The sequence below is a fragment of the Symphalangus syndactylus genome, chromosome 4, assembly GCF_028878055.3.
Source record: "Symphalangus syndactylus isolate Jambi chromosome 4, NHGRI_mSymSyn1-v2.1_pri, whole genome shotgun sequence".
In the NCBI taxonomy this organism is placed as follows: domain Eukaryota; kingdom Metazoa; phylum Chordata; class Mammalia; order Primates; family Hylobatidae; genus Symphalangus; species Symphalangus syndactylus.
In genome coordinates, this window is record NC_072426.2 from 153956128 (window position 1) to 153971303 (window position 15176).

General features: G+C 36.9%; 1 protein-coding gene across 1 annotated transcript in view; it reads left to right on the plus strand.

The window, feature by feature from the left end:
• The window catches only part of TENM3 (teneurin transmembrane protein 3), a 2305387-nt gene that overhangs the window by 283301 nt on the left and 2006910 nt on the right, over positions 1 to 15176 (plus strand). Inside the window, exons 3-4 of the mRNA XM_055276480.2 lie at positions 9681 to 9764; positions 11255 to 11364. The gene's annotated coding sequence lies outside the window, so the exon portion shown is untranslated. The remainder of the gene's footprint in view (positions 1 to 9680; positions 9765 to 11254; positions 11365 to 15176) is intronic.

The window sequence follows — 15176 nt, forward strand, 5'->3', positions numbered from 1 at the left end:
ACCTTTGCTATACACCCGCAAATGTACTGTTTCCCCGAGTTCTGTGAGCCGCCCTAGCAAGATTAATTGCACCCAAAGAAGGGGTTGTGGAGACCCCAACTTGATGCCAGTGGGTCAGAAGTTCCCAAGGTCTGCACTTGCAGCTGGTGGGAAAGAGGGGGCAGTCTTGGAGACTGAGCCCTCAACTGGTGGGATCTGAAGCTATCTCCAGGTAGACATCATCACAATTGAATTGAAATGAATTGGAGGATGCCCAGCTGGTGTCTGCTCTTTGGGGTGTGGGGAAAACTCCTCACATATTTGGACACAAAGTCTTCTGTGCTGATTGCTGTGGTGTGAGAGCAGAGGAAAGTGTTAAAGTTTTTCCACTATCACACAGCTCAAGCTAAGGCAGTGCACCTTTCACTACACAGGGGATGAGAGAGGTCTAGAGATTCCCAGTGTCTTCCTTCTACTGAAGTGTAACAAGAGCAAAGCAAAACAGAAACACATTTAAACTACTAAGAACTCCTTATTATAACATTAACTATATTTGAAAGGAAAATTACAGGAATGGATAGTACCTCAAGAGTTAATATATTAGCATAATTCATTTTTGCTTAAAAATATAAAATTCATGCTGATAGGTTTTGAAAGAAAATGGATATTCATAGTAATCATTCTCAATTTACATATAATAATGTAACTACTGAAATGGAACATCTGAGCACGTTTGCATATGTTGATACAAAATTATGAAGTTCTAATAAAACTTATTCTAAATTAAATACAAAAAAAAAAGGAAACCCAAGTAGCAAAATCTATACAGTGGGCTGTCCTGATATTCCAGGAAATTAACTGTAGTTCCATATATCTTCTACTTAATATGTACTTCTGTTTATCTTTTTTCTTACCTTAAATTTCATACATGTATGGCTTCTTTCTTTTAGAATGAATTCTCATCAATAATACATGACAGTTATTTTAAGCGGTTTATAGTTATTAATTGAATATTGTGAGTGATATGCTATCATGTTCCCCATTTAACAGATAAGAAAACTGAAATACAAAGAAGTTAGGTCACTTGCTTAAAATCACACAGCTAATAAGCATCAATGTGATACTGACCAAGTGGTCTTACACCTTACCACATTTATAACAGTAATGGGTAATAAGGAAAATGGTTAAACATTCTAAATTAAACTTCATGTTCTAGTACTAAATGCAGATATTAAAGAAAACCTTGTCTATTGTCTTAGGTAGATTCACAGATAGAATCAACATGCAGTCTTTTAAACGGTATGAAATTCACCTGCTAGATTGGAAAGAGAAGAGTGACTTGTTTTCTCAAACAGTTTAGCTATCTTAATTATGAAAGTCTCAAGAGTAAAACTCCTATCTTATCTTTTAATCCTATGATTCCAGCATTAATATTGGAGTGGTGCATAGTCCATAATTGGTTTATTTATTCATTCATTATTCATGTTATATTTATTTTTACATTTAGACATTTTACTTATTCACATTTAATAATTCGTTACTTATTAATTCATCATTCAAAATAATTGCTTCACACATTCATTTATGTATGAACCAAATATTCATTGAGCTCCTACTATTTCTTAAAATTGGGAATATAGCAATGAACAAAACATAGGGCTTACATTCTAGTGTAAGCTAGATGTGTATACAATGTATGTAATTTAATGTTAATGTAAGCTAGTGTAATGTCTATGTATTATAAACAATGCATAGTAAACAAAATTCCGGTCAATTCGCATTATTTGTGGTTGTTAAGTGCTACAAAGTTGCTGCAAACACTCAATTAGCAACTATTGAACTATTGGTCCTAAGGTAAATACAGGTTTAATTTCTTGTGAGCCTCTAGTTACATTTTTGTCAACCTCTCAATATAAATCTTGCTTATATATGTTTCTGTTTAAAGATACCATATTTAATATATATTGTTGACTTATTAACATTGAACCCATGGCTAACAGCCCTGTAACTCATCCCAGAACAGACTTAACACACAGATTTTCTCCTCAAGGGAGGTCACAGCCTTCCGGGGCTTAGGATCACTAGATAGCACGTCAGCACTATGTTTGGGGGCCATTTTAAACAGCAAAATCACCAAAAAAGATTCCCAAATGTGAAAAACATGGCACTGTCAAGAACACAGAAAGGACACTTGGGAGCCGAGACAAAAGGCCGCGCATCACCTCGTTCAGCCTCAGCGGGGAATGTGCGTGTTGAGTGACACAAATTTTTGCCACTCTGCACACATCTGTGAAGGACTGCAAAAGCACCACAAGTATTGATTCAGGGGTTACAAATAAAATCTAGCAAGTAGGCGAACTTGGTAATATGGAATCTGTGAATAATAAGGATCGACAGTGTCTTTATCAGGTAAGTGCTGTGTAGAAGCGAAGGCGAGGTAAGGAAGGAGGCTGGAGCAGGGCTTTCTGAAATGGTGGCGCTTGAGCACAAGCATGAAACAGGTGGAAATGTCACGCAGATACCAGAGGGAAATGCATTCCAGACAGAAAGAGCAACGTCCGTGATACCTGGCAAGTTTGAAGTGCCTGAAAAACTGTAGCTAGTGTGGTTGGAGTGGGATAAATGAGGGCACAAACTAAGGACATAAGGTTGGAGACTTAGTCAAGAATCAAACATTTGTAAATTTGTAAGCAGTGGTGAGGACTTCAATTGTGATTGAAATGGGAAGTCACTAGAGAGTCTAGGACATGCGCGTAAAAGAATCTGACCTGACTTGATTTTTATAGTACTTTCATTATATTTTTTTTGAGACAGGATCTTGTGCTTTTGCCCAGGCTGAAGTGTAATGGTGTGATCATGGGTCATCATAACCTCAAACTCCAGGACTCTTCTGAGTCCCCCAACTCAGCTTCCCAAGTAGCTGGGATTACAGGCTCCAGCTAATACAAATTATCCACCTGGCTAATTGTTTCTGTTGCATTTCTTTGAGAGGTGGGATCTCACTCTCTTGCCCAGGCTGAGCTTGAACTCTTGGCCTCAAGTAATCCTCTCTTTTTGGTCTCCCAAACTGCTAGGATCACAGGCCACCATGCCCATCCCTTATAATGCCCTTTCCAACTGCTAGATTGAGCATAGACTGTTGAAGAGCCTATTCTTGTAGAGGAAGTGGAGCAAGAAGCTGTAGGTATCCACTGGGGTGAACCAAACCAAAGGTGGTGGTGGCCTAGATAAGGATTGTAGTGGTGAAGGAGGGACAACATGGAGGATACAGAATATATTTTGGTAGAATAACTAAAAAGATTCTCTGGGCCAGGTGCAGTGCCTGATGCCTGTAATTCCAACTACTCAATAGGCTGAGGCAGGAGGATCTCCTGAGCCCAGGAATTCCATGAACTATGATTGTGCCACTGCACCCTCTGGTTGTGTTTTCTGGCTGAGATTTGAGTGAAAGAGAGAACTTAATTATGAATCCAATTGTTTGACCTGAACTGGAAGGGTGGAATTTCCATTTATTGAGGCAGGAAAGACTAGAGAAGTTGCTGGAGGTTTCGGGGAGGTAGGCAGGAGGAGTTGAGTTTTGGACATGGCACAGGAATTATTAGACATCCCAAGATCTCAATTAGTCACTGAGATACACTCGTTAGGAATTCAGGGCAAAAATGGATATTGTGAATATGTATTGAGTTAATGAATGTATTCATTATTGAACAAACCCATTGCATAACTTTCATCTAAGTTATTGCTTAATATATGGCAAATATTTTAGTACCTATTCACATGCTGCAGAGAGCTAGAGTGGAAAAGGCACCAGCTTCTAATCATACAAATTGAGTTTGAATTCTGCTTCTTCCACTTAGTTATCAAATATCCGGGGAAAATTAATATGTCAGAACCTGTTCTCTTCTCCCCTATGTAGAGGGTAAAATAATACTTCCTTAATTGGATTTATTGAGGAATTAATTAAATAGTATATAAGTAAGAATCTACATATAATAGACACTCAATACATATAAGTTCCCTTCCACCATGCCTTATAATTTCAGATAAAAGTCGGGATTTAATGATTTTTTATCACTTCAAAAATAAATACCTAGACAAATGGCTACAAATATGACTTCAGACAACAATATTTGATTAATGGACCGAAAATAGATTGTAATAAATATATTATTGCAATATTTTATTAGCTAAGAAGGGCAAATCATAAAACTTATACCAATACTCTCTCTCTTGCACCCATTAAGTGAACATGACTTTCTTTTACACTTTGCCCCAACTTCACTTCAAAGTCCTTCCTAAAAATTTTTTTGAGTTAACTACCAAGAATCAATGAGATTTGCATATGAGATAAAAATCTATCATCAAATGGGGGTTACTCAACAGCATGAAGTAGAGCAATTATTTATATTAATAGTTAAAAATTAAAAATCAAAATATATTGATACAAACTTTAAGAAGTTCTCATATGTAAATGTTACATATTACAGCTTTGTATTTTCAAGCGTTAAACTCTTATTTATATAGCCATAACTTTTCAGTTCTCTGAATGCTCAATTCTTAGGATCCTGAAACTGTGTAAATAAGGTATATTTTATTTATAATAACATTTAAAATTAATATAACTGGATGAGTGATCTACAACATCTTATTCAGAATTTTAAACTTTAAATTCTGGAATATTCAGGCTAATAAAGATCATAAAGAAGTGACATGATTGGTTAATAAGAGGAAAACAAAGTATAATTGAATACAGACTATAATTTATTGTGCTAAATATTTTACCTATAAATTCCTACTAACCTCTAATTATAAATATTTCAAAGACAAGAGAATTGAAGCTTAAATGTAGTTAAGTTTATAAAATTCAGAAACATTTGATCTGGGTTTTAAACGCATTCGTTTGTTACTCCAAAGCTTATACTCTTTATTCTGTGTTACACTTCTCAAGAGAACTGTATCATAATAAAACAGTTAGCTGTTTGACCTTGGTCTGGTCACTTTGGTAATTAATTCTACGCCTAAAGTTTCTTATCTATAACCCTAATAAAATGGAATAGATGTTTATGATCAAGATTAGCTGTCAGTTTATAGAACTTTTGTTAGAAATGTCTATCTACTGATAGCAGGTGAAATTGAGCTTCAATATTTTTAGACATAAACATGATCATAATAGTAATAATAAGAATAATTAACATTTATTGCATGTTTCCTGTGAGTCGGGCACAATGAGAGCAGTTCTCGTGTGGATACAAGTGGGGAACGAGGTGAATGGAAATAAAAGATAAAAGAAATAGGGCATCAAGTCACAGGAAAAGAGTCCAGAATTGAAACATTTTTGAAAATTTCTTGAAGATACCACAAAACAACACCAATTATAGAATTAGTATGCTCATACTAATAATGTCTTATTTCTTTGAGTGCATTGACTTTCTCATTTCAGAGACAGGTGTCCTGTTGCAGTGTGAAGTTTGCCATTTTAAAATAGATGTTAGTGAGAAAATAGAATTCCTTTTACATAACTTCACCTTGCAGTCAAATTTCCAAAAGCAAATCTCTTAGGTGAAAAGGAAAATATATTTGTCAATTAAATATCTCTTTTGTTCCCCAATTATCTGTATTTAATACTGATATTTCTCTTAAAATATTCTGCATTTTCACTTTTTGGACCATATCAATTGGTAGTCCTTGCCCTTCTCTATCTGCTTTTGTCTCTCAATATAACGTTAATCACATGAATATAACTGCTTGTTTATATGACAGCTTTCTTTAATGCGATTTTAGCTCTTACGGGTCGGAACTGTGAGGTAGCAATTGTTTAACCCTCAGTAAAGAGTGCAGTAGCAGGCCTAAAATAATCCATGTTTATAGAGAGGAAAAGAGAAAGAAAGGAAAGGAGTCGGTAACAGACCTCCAGATAGTCATGACAGTCACACTGTTGTCAATTCAAATGGCTGTACAATCCCAACACGTGATGCAGTTTTCATCATGAACCATGTGAACTACTAGTTTCTCTTCAATTTCTTAATCAACATGATCAAGGCCAGTAAAACTAGAGAGTTTCATACAGGCAAGTGATCTTTGGCAGGGACTGAACTTGTCTCTAAATGAGTATAAGGTTTGTATTTGTATATAAGTGAGTAACGACGCATAAGACATGGCATAATGTTAACTTTTCACATACTCTGAGGAGATGTTTCTCTGAAAACGTGATTAGAATGCTTGCTTCATTTGTTCAGGATGCATGCATATTTCGGCTTGTTGGGACTCACTAATGGTTCACTGGATATGCAAGAGCCTTCCTATGTTTTCAGCTTCATTAACAGAAAGGAAAGGAAAGGGCCGTATTTTCTCTGTAGGCATTTAAATATATATAACTTGATTATTAATTCAGTCAAATTATGAGTGATGCCTATTATCTTTATAAATAGATATAAAAAGCATATAGATATGAAAGAAGCATTGATGTGGAAAATACTACAATAACAAATCTTATAAGAAAGAATTTTAGAAATAACTTGCCAGAAGGGTAATGACCTCAATTAAATTTTATGTGAAATAATAATTGGTGATTTTAATTAAAAAACACCATTGCAAATGGCATATTCGATAATATAATATTTTGGTATTTTTAAACTTCCTTCTGGCTTGCATTTATATTAAATAAAAATCTTTGAGATAGTCAGGTAAGATTTATAATTTAAAGTGGATTTTCTTTCAACATACTAAGTAGCTTTTAAATAGTTTTAAATTCGAAAGGATAGAGAAAAGAATATTAAAGATCTTCCTGTAACTATTTTTTCTATCAATGAGAGAAAATTATTCTGCTATAAAACTGTACTGTAAATATCAAATTACATATGTCTAAGGAAGACAAATCAAAAACCATGGTACAAGGAGACATTTCAGTGAGATAAGCATGTTTGGTGTGAATCATCTGGAAAATATAAAATTGAAGTAACACTTTTCCTGTATGAATGTAATCTATTTCCACATATATACGGCCTTGCTTAGGCTTATACATTTTTTGAACAAATGTATACTTCACATAAAATACTCGTAGACAATGTTGAGTTTGGATAACTTTGCAATTCAACCAGGAAAGGTTTTTATTACTATCATTACAAACAAATAAAACATTTTCCTGTAAGACAATGCTGAAATATATATATATATATATATATATATACTACATAGCTGCCATGCCTACTTAAATGTTAAATTTAAATTAAATTTAGAAAAAGCAAAGCCTGCATTGTGATGTTTATTTTCTTCAGGCCTTGTATAGACTTTTCTGTTGCATAACGTGATTTTTATCCAGGTTCAGAATGAAGCCTGCCCCATGGGGAAGGGTTTGCATCAGCTTTTTTTGTTATTTACGTGGCATAGTTGTTCTCAGTTAGTGTTCAGTATTGTTAACAACAATAATAATTAGGTGAGCTTGTAGTGAAATCAGCAACCATCAGTTGCAGGCATGTTTAAGGGGATGCACGAGGCATACGAATAAACTGGTTTAGAATCACTGAAAATTGGCTGGGTGGTGGCTTATGCCTGTAATTCCAGCCCTTTTGGAGGTTGAGGTGGGAGAAACACTTGAGGCCAGGGGTTCAAGACCAGCCTAGGCAACATGGCAAGAACTCTTCTCTATAAAAAACAAAACAACAGAAAAAATGTTCATACTGCCGATATATGAAATATTTTATATCGTTAGTATAGACTACCTACTGTATTTAAATTGTATGCTACTCTGCTATTTTTTTGCATCAGATTATATTTTCTTTGCATGATTGGAATTTTACCAACTATATTTTGAGGAGAAATACGACAATATTCCCGGCTATCATAAATTCTCTTTATTACTAAATAGGATTTCCAAGCATTTAGTATGTCAGTATTAACCATTGAAATGGGATAAGTCCCAAGCATACCTATAGGACACTCACTATCCTGGTGGTTCTCTTCTGGACATGCTCGAATTTCTCAAATTTTTCCTTAAGGTGTGGCACCTGAAGCAACCATAACATTCTGGATACACTGTGACAAATGCAAAAATTGATGTCAAACCTCTTTTTTGATATCCTGAATATGATAAAGCTATTAATCCTGCTTGAGGCTCTGTGAACTTACTTAATAATCATATCTTGCTACTGGTGTATGGGATTTGAGGTGATTTTCTAGGAGTTTTAGTGCAATCTCCAGGGAATTTAGTAATCAACCTCACTGCTGAATGCATCGATCAGAGTTACCATGGCCGTAACCACGGGAACCCACCAGCAGAGCTCCAGTTTCAGAAGGTCAGCTAAGAACACCTCAAAATTCTCTCCAGGGAATTTTCTAGGACATGCACTGCTTAGTTGTAGTAACATTAATAGAAATGTCAGAAAACCACGCCATTACATACAATTCTGCTAAAGAAAAGCTCTGGACTCAGATGCTGCTGTAGTAAGTTAGATAGCACGTAGGCAATCTAGCAGTTTGTAATTTGTCATCATGTAGAACTTTTAAATCCGTTTTCTGAATATGTTGATACTAGCAAATCATGCACTATTTTATCCCCAGGACATAATATCTTTGATTATAAAAAGAGAGGCATCGAATATAAATCAGAAGATTGTTGTTGTTGTTGTTGTTTTTATAACTTATTCGGTTATAAATAAACTTATCTGATGGAGAGGAGCTAAAATGACTGCAGACACAACACTGGAATGGGTTCTTTATGAAACAGTAGTGATCCAGAGTTACCCTTACTGCTCCCCAGTGCCTACACACACACGCACACACGCTTTACCAGATCCCACGCACTGGGGCAGCTAGAATATTCTAGCACTTTTCAAGATGAATTAGACCAGATGTTCTCAACTAAGGGCTACTTTGTTCTCCAGGGAATATTTGGCAATGCCTAAAGACATTACTGGTTGATCAAAACTGGGAGGATACTTGCTTCCAGCGGGTAGAGACCTGGGCTACTGCTAAACATTCTACAATGTACGGGAAGGTCTTCCACAATAAAAAATTCTTTGGTCCAAAATATCAACAGTATATAGGTTGAGAAACTCTTCAGGAGAACCCCCGGTCTCCTGGCTGAGCACTACGTTGTGCTGGCTGACACCGGAGTAGCTTCAGAGGCCATCGGCTGACTATGGCACCTTCCCATCAGATCTGGGTTGTAAGACAGGCTCCGTTGTTTTAGTAGCGATGGATTCTTTGAATGAATACCTCATTAACAAGGCATATTTTTGTCCAAATTATTCTCTTCTTTGGGTGGTTTACTGTTACTTCATTGTGTTATTTCTGCCTCACAATTCCTGCCAAGATTCTGCAATTCAGCCTAAAACTTTCATTTGACTGGTACAATAACTCGATCTTCTTCTCTCTGCCTCCTGTACCCCCTCACGTACCACTACCCTAGAGCTTCACATTTATACCCGTGAAAATAATCTGTACAAAGAACAAGCCTCATCATGTCACTCACTTGTTGGTAAACATTAAATGGCCACCTGTTGTCACCGTGATGAAAAGCTAGCCGTGTCCTCCAGCATAACAGAGCCAACCCTGTGTAACCTGACCCTGCTTGCTTCCCCAGACTAATCTCTTGTTCCTTTGGTCCCACGTTTTTCACTCTTACCAATTTCTTGGAGTTCTCAGCACCAGCCGTGGTGTCTCTCATCTCAGTGTCTTATTTCAGCCTGCTTCTGTGTTTACAGGATTACTCTCACCCTCCTCAACTCTCTAACTCCCACTTGCTTCATTTACCACTTCCTCGAGGAAACCTTCTGTCATCTTCCCAGGTGGGTTACTCCTGTCATATTCCCTGTATATTTCTCATTGCACTTCCCAGGTGGTTTGGAAAGCAGTCATTTGTGTTTGTCTCTGGATTCCATTAAGTTGTGAGCAGAGCCTTATTCATTTTTGTGTTGTCTAACTGCCTACGTGAGGGCCCAGAAGATAGTTGTTTATTAATTTACATAAAGTTTGGAATAAATGAATAAATAAATGAGCACCTGCATGAGTCATTTCACTGTTGCTAGTATATTAAATTGATTTAAATGGAATAATGTGTGCTAATTTATTTGCAGAGTAATTTGAGTTATTTATATATATAATTCTATATAATAATCAATTCAAAGAAGGTCAGTAAGTTTTTTTTCTCTTTTCTAATCTATTTGTTTAGAGGTTCAAATTACTAAGGATTCAAAGATGTGTAAATGATGAAAGATATAATGTATTTCTAAGTTCAGATATCCTGAGAATTTCAAGTCTACCTCTCTGGTCTAAGACATAGCTGAGTCTCGAGGAAATAAACAATAATATTCAGAATATCAGCTTATACTGAGCAACTACCATAAATCAGGTGCTATGCTAAGTATATGTAATTTTCTAATTTAACCTATGAAGTGGGACTGTAATTATTTCCCATATACATGAGGAAACTGAGGCACAGAGGCACTAAACAACTACCCTGAGTTGCCCCAATAGTATGTGAGGAAGCAGGCATAGGTTCCAGAGCTTCAGCTTTTGACCAGTATTTTCCGGTGCACCTACATACTGGCAAATTATTGCCTAAAATTCTAACTTTCAACCCAAAGATAATTTCTAGCTAATTATTCCTTAGCAATGATAAGATGAGTCATTGTGCATAAAGCACCTAGTAAGTGCACAATGAAGGTGTTTATTAGAATTATTATTAAGCTTTGAGATAACATAATTGTTCTGTATTAGTTTTCCACCATAAATGAAGGAAGGTCAGCTTCCCCTCTCTACCTTCAAGCCTTTGAATAAGGATGAAATATGAGTGAGCGTTTTGAAAAGTGTTGTGCAATCAACAGATATAGACTGTCTTCCTTGAGCAATAGTGTTAATATAGTGCATGATCATATTTAAAATGAAAAATACTGTATTTATCATTTGTCTAAATGAGAATCAGAAATGGATTATTTTAAGGCTGGGAAAGCATGTGTGCCTAGGCCAGGGAAAGTGCTTGGTTATGACATTCAGTTGTTTCTACAGAAGGTATGGTGGGTAGAATGTGGCCATTCTAAAGGGCAGACCTGGTAAATAGATCTACTTTTCCAAGATGTGTGGCCTGTACTCAGATCGCTAGGGTGGCGATGACTGAGGGTCCACTTTGAAAAAAAGAAAATTTGAAAACTTCATTGTTTTCCCCCATTGTCCACTGGAAAGGCATTTAGTTACCTTACAGAGAAAAATCATCTTTAGTTTTAGGTCACCAGAATACTTCTTTTCCTGAATTAAGTAAACTCTTCTTTTAAAATTTCAGATACCTGGCCTGGCACAGTTGTTCATGTCTGTAGTCTCAGCACTTTGGGAGGCCAAGGTGAGAGGGTTGCTTGAAGCCAGGAGTTCAAGACTAGCCTGGGTATTTCCACAGTAAGTTTTTAAAATAAAATATAAAAACTTCAAATACCTTTCCTAAATTGAAGACCCAGAAAAACATTATAAACTTTACGTATTGGGCTGTCATACCACATTATAAAGAACCCACACTTGAGAACCTCATATTTACTTTAAGCAATAGCCTGCCACGGTCACTGCAGTGGGGAGTGAGAAAATGGCCAGATAATCCATTTGGAGGCAGGATTTGGCAGGCTGACTTAAGAGGACATATACATTTAAGAGTACTTTGCAGTTAACTATGCATCTGCAAACCAAAAATGTATCTGAGACAGGTCTCAATCAATGTAGAAGTTTATTTTGCCAACATTAAATACACACACCAGGGAGACAGGTCTGCGCTTCTCTCCAAAGATGATTTTGGCGCTTCAAAATTTAAAGGTTAAAGGGCAGATATTGGGGAAAGAGGAATAATTTTTCAAAAGGTATGGGTAGATGGGAGACAAATGGTTGCAATCTTTTGAGTCTGTCATCAGCCTTTCACCAATACATCATTTACATATGAGAGAGGGGTAGAGGAATAGTCACTTATGCTTTGTCTAGCTCGGGAATCTGCATTTTTGCATAAAATAATGTAAACAGTAGGGGAAAGCATGCAGTCAGACATGCATTTGTCTCAGCTGAGCCAAGGGATGACTTTGAGTTCTGTCCTTTGTCCTGCACCTGTGAAAATAAGCTGTCAATTTATATTGCCAGGTTGAAATTCAACAGAATAAAATGGGAGGCAGGTTTTCCTGATGCAGTTCCCAGCTTGACTTTTCCCTTTGGCTTAATGATTTTGGGGTCTCAAGATTTATTTTCCTTTCACAGAGCCATCAAGATTTATTGAAAATAGATAAGCAGTCACACTTGTAGGGCCAGCACCACAGATCCTTAGCAGAACTCTACTGAAGTTCTACAAAAGGGTTTCTGCCAGAGAGCTCCCCTGGAATTGCAGTTCCTAATCTTCTTTTAACAATAGAGCCATTACTCTCTCTTTAATGGCAATTGTTGTTGACCCTAATGACTATCTAAATGACAACAAAGTGGTTCAGTAAAGCCAACCTCTTCTTACCTAGAGAAAGAGACTTTGTGGAATTGATTGAGCAGAGCGCTTTGCAGCTCCGTTAGGCAGTGGTCTCCTTAACAGCTGCAGGCTTAACTTACTAGGGTCGGTACCAGGCCCTGAGTGAGACATCCACTGTTAAGATCACATCACTGCTGCCCTAGATTACTAGCAAGACTTGCCATTATTTCCCTTTTTCACTTTGATTTTCAGTTTGACTCGTAATATTCTGATGCCTCTTTTGAATACTTGAATATAAAACTTAATATATATTGACTCAATTGAACAAAGACCACTTGGTTTCATGATTAGAATTTTTGTGATTAAAACATTAATGTGCTTACCTAAGGGTGAAGAAGAGTTTCTCTAATCATTGCCTTTTTTATTTAACAAAATAAAATTGTATTGAAATACGTATGCAACAACAAGTAAATTCACTTTTACTAAGCACGGTCTCAAAAATGACTTACAGTGAGAAACATCTTAGCATGTTGAACGTGTTTGATTTTTTAAAAATCATGAATGTGGCCAGGCACAGTGACTCACACCTGTTATCCCAGCACTTTGGGAGGCCGAGTTGGGAGGTTTGCTTGATCCCAGCAGTTTTATTCCAGCCTGGGCAATATAGCGAGACCCCCGTCACTACAAAAAACACAAAAATTAGCTGGGCGTTCTGACGCGTGCCTGTAGTCCCAGCTACAGGAGAGGCCGAGGTGAGAGAATCTCTTGAGCCAGGGATGTCGAGGTTGTAGTGAGCTGAGATTTCACCACCATACGGAGCAACAGAGTGAGACCCTGTATCAAAAAACAAGACAAAACGAAACAAATAAAGTTATGAGTGCATTTTAAACTCAGGTCAATATAGCATTGATTTTAATTTGAAGCTAAAGTATGATAATTATTTTATTTCCAAGGTTAAATGTGAAAAGTTGAGGCCAGACACACCTGAGTTTGAATGTCACCTGGCCTGTAACTAGCTTAAACAAATGACTTAAACTTTATTAGCCTCAATTTTGTCATCTATAAAATGGTGCTAATGATATCTGCCTGCTGAGATGCAAGATTGAGTAAAATAATAAATCAAAGTGCTTAATGATTGGCAAAGGGTAGGGTCTAAAATGTCACAGATACTAAAATTATTAGAATATTCTCTTTTTTTCCAGCCCTGAATAGACACCTCATAATATGACACCCCTGAGGCTTATCGACGGCTTTAAAAACAGCTTGATATAAAAAAATCTCTCTTACAATTTGTTCTTAACTTTCTAGCTGTTCACAGCTTCCCTTATCTCAGTCACAGCAAGGCTATCTCTTTCTCTGATGCCTTTTGCAGCTAGTAAACTCTGCCACCTCTCTCTCTTTCCTTTGCTGCTGTCTTTCAATTTAGCCACGGCAGAAGGACAAATCTGTTACATTTCTCGTTTTCTCCCCTGAATATAGGATATCACCAGGTTTAGAGACTACAATAAAAAGGGACCAGTCTCCTTGGGAGAAGGATTGCAATTGGAGAAATCTCAACACTTGACCATCTTTACCTGTTTACGGTGTATTTGTTTTAACATATCTTTCTATGAATGCTCACGCCAAGCATTCATTATTTTACAAACACATTTAATAACATCCTCACTTAATCCTCTTCATTTGAAATATATATAAATCTCTATTTGTACTGGGTATTGTTAAATGTATTTTAGTATGAAAACTCTCAAACAGTCACACGCGTAGAGGATAGTGAACGCTACATAGACCCAATTGTCATTACCATGTTGTCATATGTGCTTGTTATGTGCTCCTTCCCCTACCTCTTTTTTTTTTTTTTTGCGAATGCGTTTTACAGCAAGTCCGAGACATTTTGTCAATTCACTCCTTCACATTCAGTGTAAATCTCTAAAACATATTTTTTGTGCATAACTACACTTAACTAATTTTTCTTTTGAGCCAACGTCTCATTTTGTTGCCCAGGCTGGAGTGCAGTGGCCCAATCACACCTCACTGTAGCCTTGACCTCTGGGGCTCGACCTCTGGGGTTCAAGCAATCCTCCCACCTCAGCCTCCCAGGTAGCTGGGACCACAGATGTGTGCCACTATGTTCAGCTTTTTTTTTTTTTTTTTTTTTTTTTGTAGAGACAGGGTCTCACTATGTTGCCCAGGCTGGTTTCAAACTCCAGAGCTCAAGCAATCCTCCTGCTCTGGCCTCCCAAAGTACTGAGACTACAGGCATGAGCCACTGCACCCAGCCACAAAACAAAATTTACAATACATCCTTCATAGGTTCTAATATACAGTTAATATACAGTTTTCTCAATTGTCCTTGAAGGAGTGAATGGAAAACTTCTGTTTCATCATCTGAAGCTTTTTTGGAAAAATCAATGGACAAAAGGCAGAATAATAGGCGAAAAATCAAACAAGTCTGTTAATGTGCGTGCAAGTCTTACAATTCCTAAGAAAGCAAAGGCACGGCCAGATGGTAGACACTGTTATACCACCTTGAGGTTACAGAAAGACTAGGGGCTTGGATCTTGGCAAAACAGGTTATGGGAGGGAGAGAAGAGGAGGCCTGGCCTGCAAAGGTGGTCTTGTCATGTAGATAAAACCTCACAGGTAGCAGCACCCCTCAGAGAGAATAGATGGGATTTTTTTTTTTTCCAGACCATAGAGATACTAGATTCCTAGTTAATCTTTCCCAGATCAGAACAAGAGAGGATTTCTGAGAAAGTCTGGCTACATCAGATTTTCCATACAG